Source organism: Musca vetustissima, unplaced genomic scaffold (genome assembly GCF_032173495.1).
Source record: "Musca vetustissima isolate MV318-11 ecotype Yass unplaced genomic scaffold, APGP_CSIRO_Mvet_v1 utg2832, whole genome shotgun sequence".
Taxonomy (NCBI): Eukaryota; Metazoa; Arthropoda; class Insecta; order Diptera; family Muscidae; genus Musca; species Musca vetustissima.
Genome location: NW_026880723.1, coordinates 1 through 7,410, shown reverse-complemented (window position 1 = coordinate 7,410; position 7,410 = coordinate 1).

The following is a 7,410-nucleotide window of genomic DNA, read 5'->3' as shown; positions in this document are numbered from 1 at the left end:
TTTTATAAAAACAACAAACTGGGATTCAGCCTGACTATTTTGCAAAAACAAATTAAAAAAACGTAAAAATTATGGCCTTTGACTTTGTTAAAGTTTTTTTTTTTTATCTCACCCTGAATTGTTTATGGAGTCTTGGTAGATAATTTGAGATAGGTTGTGAGACATTCCATTCGCCTGATATTGAATTTATAAATATTAAAAATGTTGACCACCAAAAGGAGTGGACCAATTAGTCTCTTCTTCTGACTTGTATCAGAAGGAGTGGACCAATTGGTCTCAATTTACGAACTTGATATAGCCTTGGGGAAGATAATAGTTTTTGCAAAATTTGGTTAATAACGGAAAATTTTGGTTTAATATAGAAAATGTTGACCTAGAGGGCGTGGACCAATTAGTTCCATCTTCGGCCTTAATCTAGGCTTGAGAAAGATAAAAGGTTGTGCAGTTTGCTTCAAATTTTGACCAGAAGGACTAGACCAATTAGATACATCTTCGGACTTGATCTAGGCTTGGTAAATATAATAGATTGTACGAAGTTTGATTCAAATCAGATAATCCGTTCGAATTATATTATAAAATTAATGTTTTGCACAATTTTGACCACTTTTTGGGGAAGGACCAGAAGGAGTGAATCGATATTCCCAATCTTCGAACTTGAACCAAATAGCTGATCATTTGTAACTTTAGACATTAACACCGGAGTGTTTAATAGCAGTCGCTCTGTAGGGCTATTGCTAATGCCGCCAGATGCTGAATTTTTAAATCCTGGCTGAGGGTATAAAAATACAAGTTAGTACCCACGAAAGTTTTAGAAAAATTTAATCGATGCTTATTGGCTATAAATTAGTATTAAGAGTTATTACTGAATAAGCATTTTCTTCACAAAAGAGCCATTATTAGATATTTTGATTGGTCCTAGGCTTATTTTCCTACTGAAAGGGCTATAATTTGGGATTTCTTTTTATAGGTGGACAGTTCTCCAGACAATTCTACATATAGGTTAAGCCTAGCAGTAGATGTGGCCTTTTGGGAAGCTTTGATGGGGTTGCTGGGTTCCCTTCAATCTGCAGATCTAGCCCAACAGTTAGTGTCTTCTGCATGCTCCCCGATTGGTATGCGCTACGATTTTTGATAGGTTTTTATACATTTGAGGATCGACCATATGGTGGTTGCATGTTTTGCAATCGTCAGCCTATAAATGTCCTACGCCCTTAAGCTATTTTGAAGGTTTTAATCGGATTTTCGAACCAAAACTCCTTAATACATCAATCCGCGTTCATATCGGGCTAAAAATATTTTAAAAGCTTCAGTCGAATTTTCGGACAAAAGGTTCTGTAATTTGATATTTCATTTTCTCAGGGAATGGACTATATATTGACAAGAAATTGTTAATGTTGGTCAGTGATTTTACTTAGCCCACAATCGCAAACCAACTTGGGGCCGGATTTAACGACTTACGCAAGTAATTGTTTCGCAATTCTATCAAAATATTTAATTGCTAACTATTCCTTAATATTTGTTGATTAAACTTAATTAAGAATACCTTCCAATAAATTCATAGGGTTGCACAATGGATAGGAATCCAATTTTTTGACAAAAAGACAATTTTTGGCTTTACGCACCCCCCATTTTGAGCTTTACGTTCCCCTCATTTTCGGCAATATAATTAAGCTATGCCATAGTTTCCCGTAATAAATTAACCAACGAGTTTGTGCTATTTTAAAATAGAAATAAGAAATAAAATACAAAATTAAATTTTTTATAATGTTTGGATTAATTTTATTTGGTTTTCAAAATTTGATTTCACATTTGAAATCAGAGACCAAAACGTGTTCAAATTATTTGATTATAAAAAAATTACCGCCATTTTTCAAAAACGTAATCAACACCCCCGTTACCTTTCATACTACCTCTGCTCTAATTATGCCCAAAAATTAGATCACTGGTCCACAGTGGGTTGTATAAAATTATCCAATCGTAAAGGTAGAACAAAAATTAGTTCATATTACTTTAATCGTGTTTTTTAACATTTTACATTTTTATTAAATGTTTAAATTACTTCCCGTTTGAAATATATCCGCGACAGTTCGATTTGCATATGAAACATTTATACATATGCATGTATATGACAAGACTGTAAACTACATACCTGTATCCATCCATACTCTACACAATAAATATTCCCTAGCTATTTGGAATTGGAATGATTTACATTCCATTTCGTTGCATATGATTTCGTTACAACTAACATTCGGGTGGCCGACAAGCCAGAAATAAATTTCATAGTGAATATGACAGGCATTGTTTAGCTACTCCAGATTGGTATAGCCGCCTATTACTACAACAACTGCCTTTTCCACTAACTGCTGCTGCTATTTGCCAAGCCAACAAACCACCAAAATCACTTAAAAGCCGTGAGCCGTGTGGCTACTGAGTATCCAGGCATTGCGCAATGATGGTTGGCATTGATTTATGACACTGACATTTAGATTTGTGATATTCCCTATGCCTACTATATATGTATGTGTGCATATGTATTTATGGGTATGTGTGGATGGTAGGAAGGTTTCGCTTGTGAGTATCTCACATGAGAATACCGGAAATGTTCGAATTGCCAGTGATGGGTTTCGGCACACCGAATGACTAACTAACATTGTGTAACAGGATAAATATTCAAATCCTATGATTGGTTTGAGATATTAACTAGCCGGGATATTAGAAATTCTCAAATGGCATGGAAGAGATATTTAGGGGATTGTTTCAGTATTTACTTCTTGTGGCAATTTATACCATGGAGAGCAAATGCACTGTGGTAGTAGATATATCACGTATCGTATAATGAAAGGGAAAATAATTTTGTATGGACATTTGAACAATATAGGCGAAAAAGAGCGGTTAGTAAAAAATATAATTAGGTGGTACAATACACATACTACGCTCCACCCCACATTACTTACGCCCTGGTACTAGTACAATAATAATGGTATTCCGTTCTAGGTTATGACCAGAGAGTCGCAGTGCTGGTCGAGCATACGACGACTGAAGAGCCAAGAGACAACTTACTCTTCAAACCAACAGGCTAGTATGTGTACACAAAAGGAACAAGTAAAAAGTGTCAGTCGGAGTCGCCGACAGATACAGGATTGCCCATATACGACGGATCCGTCTGGCAACGCCATAACTTTTGACAGAGATGTCACATCGCTTAATGACATACCGCGTTTGAAGCGTCAGTCCAAGCAGATTTTTACCATGAACCAATACACGCCACGCGAGCGCTCTGAAATAGTTGAAATTTACATTCAACAGAAGAAGTCAGTTGTGAAAACTCAACGTGCTTTTAAAACATTAAAAAATGTGAGATGTGCGCCTTCTAAGAACACCATTAAGCGTTTATATGAAAAATTTTCGACTGGTAAGGCTCTTTCTAATCCGAAGAGGTCATATAAAAGTCGACCAAGGCGATCGGCCGAGAATATCGCTGCTGTACGAGCCAGTGTTGAGAGGTCCCCAAGAACATCCCAAAAACGCCGTTCTCAGCAGTTGGGCATGGCTCGGTAAACTTTACAACGGATTATTCGCATTGGTTTCCATTTGTTCCCGTACAAAATTCAATTGACGCAAAGAATGTTGCCTGCGGACAAGCCTCGTCGATTGGAATGGGCCCAAAGAGTCATCGAAATGGCCGAAGATGACGAGCAATTTTGGAACAAAATTATCATGTCCGATGAAGCCCACTTCACATTGAATGGGTAAATAAGCAAAATTGCCGTTTTTACGCCACTGAAAATCCTCAGGAGATTCAAGAAGTGCCTCTTCATGACCAAAAATTCGCAGTTTGGTGCGGCGTTAGCGCGAAAACGGTCATTGGGCCGTTTTTCTTCCAAAATGTTATTTTTGCCATTGTTTATTTGACTATTTCAAACACATGCATTGGTGTTACAAAATTCTCATATGTAGTTTCCGAATTATTTCGATATAAGTGCTAAATTTAAAAAAGTGTTGATACGAACTCTCTCTCTCTCTCTCTCTGACAAGAAACCAGTATTTAAAGTTTTATGAATTCAATTCATAAAATGCAGAAATATGACATTGGAAAAAATTTCTGAACACTATTCATAGAATATGCGAATTATTATTTTCTGTGTACCAGCCTGCAAAATGTGAATCTATTACAAGTGTCATTCCGTTTGTAACACCTCATAATACTCACCGGAAACCATATAAAGTATATATATTCTTGATCAGAATAAAATTCTATGTCGAATTATGCATTTCCGCATAACTGCCTGCAAAATTCGCGATAGAGCTCGCAAAATTTATATAGAGTTTTTAAATTTAGCAAATGATATTAATTCAATAATTGATAATTACGTGACAATCCAATTAAGAAAGTACTTCCCTTTCGGATCGATGTTTTCTAATCACAAAACACTGTGCCACAACGAAAGCAAGTATGCAATTTATATACCCACTATCGAATGTTGTAATCGCTTCGCTATTAAAAAAATCTGTAAAAACCGTTAAATGTTAAGGATTTTTTTCGTGGTGTTCTCTTTCCTTGCACAGCCGCGAGAGATTTTTTTCTCGTACCAAAGAAAAGATATGCAATAGAATCCTTTCGATTTGGGCATATTGGTAAAATGCTTTTGATATCAATTTGCATGAAGTTGAGTTTTTGTCCCCGTTGCACATATTGAAATAATTTTTATCGCGTGTTCTACCTTTTGCCATTTCGATTATGACAACCCAAACGAAGCAGATTTCAATGATTTACGTTCGATTTGTAACGGTGTATCGACTTAAAATTGTATATCGACCTAAAAAAGGGCAAGAGCGAATCGAATGTCATTTGCATAGATTTGATTGTTGCTTCTTCCATATGGCCAATTTGCTGTCGCCTTTTTCGTGCTGGCAATTTGTTAGCATTTTGCCAAGAGTTAACTTTTTGCATTTATAGTGAATGTATTGTTTATGAAATTGCAATATTATGCGCTCGTAATATCTCAATTTGTATTCTAAAATCCTATTCATTATACCACCCGCGCCACCCTCAGTGCGATATTGTCATCCTTTATGCAGCCAAATTGCCATCCTTTATACATTGCTTACAATGTGAACGTATCGTGTCTCGTGTGTCTTTGACATTTGCTTGCATATTGAATCATTATGATGCTCATTTATTTGCAAATTGAAACGCTGGATATTAGCGGGAATTATCGCTATATTTTCTGCTGCATTGAAACAGGAAAACATCTGTTTTGTAGTTAATTTGTATGAAAAGTAATCTGATTGATTTTTCGCAATATGCAAAGAAGTGCTTATTTGAATCCGTAAAATAAAATATAGTCGAGCATCTGCAATTGACATAATGATTAGAAGTTAAAAAATGCTTATGCAAACATAGGCATAACTAAAGATAATGCATAAGGATTTTCAAAAAGTAATGCGCATATAAAAATAGCAATTGTTTATGTTGATACACACATACCATACTTAAACTGGTACAATTTAAATGAAATCGGATGATATTAAAATCTGGATGGATTTTACCCAAACTTAAATCACTGGTACGTGATCTGATATAATATTAATTGATAGAATATTTTTTACCATCCGATTAAAATTATTTTTCAAATTTTGTAAATTTTCTAAAATAATTATTGAGTAGCCACCTCTGAGGGCATCGACAATGTGTATAGCGAATATCCTCGGAAAAAGGTCATTCTTTGCGATAGCTCTGATTTCCTATATTTTTGTGGTTCAAGAATATTTTGAATCAAATGCAAATTCTAGTTGGTTGTTTATTTGGGAAAATGTAATACCAAAATAAAGGCATGAAGTTGGAAAATCAGAATCTTCTACGTACAGAAAATTAAACAGATTCTTTTATAGAAGTCATTTAAACATATGCCCTATTTGAAAACATTCTGGAAAGAATTTTTCTTATTCGACAGGATAACCAACATCGAAAATACCAATAAAACCTTTAAACATTGAATATTTTCTGCAAATGTTTTTTCTCACACTTTAAAGCCGCTTCGGCGAGAAAATGCCGCCAAAACTTCAAAAGTATGAAAAAAGGTTGGGACTTTTATGTGGCAGCCATGTTAAAACATTGACCTATATTGATCATTTTTGTGTTTGCCCTTCAAGAACATGAAGGGACAAATGTATAGCTAATTCGTTTTGAAGGGTTCTTTTATGAGGACTATGTCGAACCTGATTTATAATTTTCTGCATTTGAAATATAGCCGATCGGAAATCTCCAAAATACCGAATAATAGAAGTCCGTTTATGTAGGACCTACCCCAAAACATATGTCAATATTAATAGCACGAAGATTACACACTTAATTATTCAGAATACTAAATTACAGGCAATTTTGTTGAAAGCGCGCATAAAATCTCTAAGAAATCAATATTAGGGGGATACAGTTATATGGCGGTAAATAGTGGAGCAAAATTTATCATTACCCTTTACAACACTGCAATACAGGGTATTATGTCTTTGGGTATATGTTTGTAACAGCAAAAGAAAACGATACAGACCCATGGTTCCTTTTTCACTTTCTGAGTCGATATATGCATATTTGTCAGTCCGTATGTCCATGTTAAATTGTAAACCAAGTACAGGTCGGATTTCTAATCCGAATGAACAAAAATGAACACTATTGAAATTGGAGACAATCGGTTCCGATATATATTTTATCCGATGTATATGGTGAACCAAACACCCTAGGGTTGTCCTATTGAGGAAAAAATGGGTCTAAGATAGAGTGTGTTAAGTTTCATTGAAATCGGTAGCTCCCAAAAATATATTTTGGTCTGATTTTAAGTAAATGGTGCACCAAAGACCAATGCGAATGTTTGTATAGCGAATGACTCTATAATGATGTGTGTAGGGATTATAGATCGGTTCAGATTTCGATATACTTCCCATATATATTTTCTTCCGATTTCATGCAAATGGCGCACCGGGTTGCCATATTGTACCAAATTGTATTGAAATTTGCGAATATATTCAGATTTATATAACCTCTATATATTTTCCTCTGAGTTAATGCAAATAAAAAGCAGTTGCTCGAATAGGTCCAAATTTACATTTGGCTCCCATACATTATTTTTCTCGATTTCATACAAATGGTACAGCAAATAAACCATGACTGTCAGATTGACATGGAATTTTATATAGATTTCAGAATGGTAGTTGTATGGGTTTTGTAAATTAGTTTAAATATCGATGTAGTTCACACATTTAATTTTGTCCGATTCCATTTCAATTGTCCTCCAAAGATGCTTAGTATGTTCTATCTACAGGATATTATGCAGATGAGCATCTCTTGTATGTACCCAAAGTGGTGAAGAGTATCATTTAGACGATCCCGTCCGACTTTTGAACTTTCTTTTC